The following is a 2,288-nucleotide window of genomic DNA, read 5'->3' as shown; positions in this document are numbered from 1 at the left end:
TTGCAATTTCTTTAAACTGAAATCTATTATTAATCATCCTTTCAGTAACATTTTCTTCTGTTTTGAGTATTGTTATGACAACTTAACAGTTTAAAACTTACAATCAAAATTCAATTGGTTACTAAATTTATCACAATGACTTTGAAATGTTCATAATGATATAATATACACGCACACAGACACACACTCTCTCTCTACTTATCTGGTACATTTATATGTAGCTATAAAATTGTTTTGAATGGCAATTTAATGACTATGCATTCAAAAATTAATGGAAGACAACGCAAAGGGAAACGTCATTGATTTCATTAAAATTGCAAGCCCATAACAAAGTTACAGGCTACACTGCCATTTATGATAAGACTGATGAGCAATGAATTACATCTTACGACATATGAACTACTAAATTTGTTGTTCTTCATACAACAGACCAGAAACCTAAGTAAACAGCACGTTTTTAGTTTTTAACAGTATTAATACCTTCCCTTTGAATAGCGGAGAACTTTGGGTCCACCAACTGGTGCAAAAGTTGCTATAAATAATAAAATTGAGCTATTAAATTACAGAAACTAAGGTACACTAAGTAAAAGTACATAACAACGAGAACAACAACCAAACTATGAAAAATCATAAAAAGTAGAACCACAATTCTTTTCCATGTTGTGTATGAAAAAAAAAAAGAGAATCTAGTATACTAAAGCATTTCAATAAATATCAAAATATCATTATGGAGCCTGTTCTATGTAAATGTAAATCCAGATACAATGATCCATAGGAGGCAGATAAAATTAAGATAACCTTCAAGGCAACTGATTAAGATACATCTCTTCTTCACTAAAATTGTCACATTTATTCTACAAGTACTTAAACTTTGTATCTTATAAATGGGTTTGGCAGCTCAAATGATAGGTTACAGGTCTCACCATCAATACATATATATTTACTAATCAACAATAATAACAACAATAAAAGTCAAATTATCGGACAGCCATAAAGTTAACCTCCCCTGCCCATTCGGCGGGACTCGAATGCCGGCATTTTTGAAGGCATGCTGCCAGTGGTCGATGCGGATAAGTTGATGAGGGAGTCCTGCGACGGCACTGTGAGGTCTGGTCACCCCGGACACTACCGCTAGCTAGAGCCGTGAGGAGGGACACCGACGACCACCAGGTTGCCGTCTCGCAGAGGCAGCAACAGGTGGGTGTTGTTGGCCGTCGCGACGATGGTCTGAACGGGCACGTGCAAGGGGACGTCGTAGATCGGCCGCAGGCTGCAACAGGCAAAGAGGGGCGTATGTTAAAACATTGGTTATAAAAAAGGGGGGGGGGGTTATTAAACTCGGCCGGGCGGGGCGGCAGCTGGTGGTCCTGGAACGGTCCTAGCGAGCCGTCTGAGGTTCGATGAGCTGCCTTCGCGGCCCACCCGAGCCCTAGCGGGCTGAGCCTTGTCTTGTGCTGATCTGTTAGGTCGTGCTGCTCACCCGTATAGCCGGCTGATGGTCAGGTCCCCGGCGTCGTCCACCACCACCACGTTCTCGCCCACGGTCACGAGTCCCGTGACACGCCCCGACACGTACTTGCTGCCCAGGTGCACGCCGTTGACGCTGTACACGTGGATGGAGTTGCTCGACTGAAACGGAGGGGGCGGGTGAGACAACGGCTGTCGGGTACCCTACAGGCGCACCGACCACGGCGTGGCATACCTTGTCGTTCGCCGTGAAGGTGATGTGGCCCAGGTGCGACAGCGCGAGGTAGCCCACCTCGGCGCGCGGGTCCACGCAGCCCACCGGGTGCAGCGTGCGCAGGTACTGCCCGTCCCGGATGGTGTGCACGTTAACGGTGCCATCCTGCGAAAATACGAGAGGTGGCCGTCCATCAAAAGGGTTCAAATAAAAAAACGTTAACGCTAACGCTAACGTGAAAGCAGATGACTTCTGGCGATTGGCGTTGAGTTTTTACTCTCAACTCTGGGCGCGACAGAAGCGGTGAGGCGCTACGGGGCACAGGGCAGCTAGACGTGGCATTGAACGCGGCTTTGAACGCGGCTTTGAACGTGGCGAGCGTGGCGTGGCAATCGTGGCGTGAGCATAGCGCGGTGAGCATAGCGTGGCAATCGTGGCGTGTAGCGGCGAGCGCGGCGTGGTAAGCATGGCGTGGCGAGCATGGCGCGACGAGCAAGGCTCGGTGAGCATAGCGCGGTGAGCACAGCGCGGCGAGCACGGCGCGGTGAGCACGGCGCGGTGAGCAAGGCTCGGTGAGCATAGCGCGGCGAGCACGGCGCGGCGAGCA

The sequence above is a fragment of the Frankliniella occidentalis genome, unplaced genomic scaffold, assembly GCF_000697945.3.
Source record: "Frankliniella occidentalis isolate FOCC.00 unplaced genomic scaffold, Focc_3.1 Scaffold13, whole genome shotgun sequence".
In the NCBI taxonomy this organism is placed as follows: Eukaryota; Metazoa; Arthropoda; class Insecta; order Thysanoptera; family Thripidae; genus Frankliniella; species Frankliniella occidentalis.
This window is presented reverse-complemented; position numbering follows the sequence as displayed.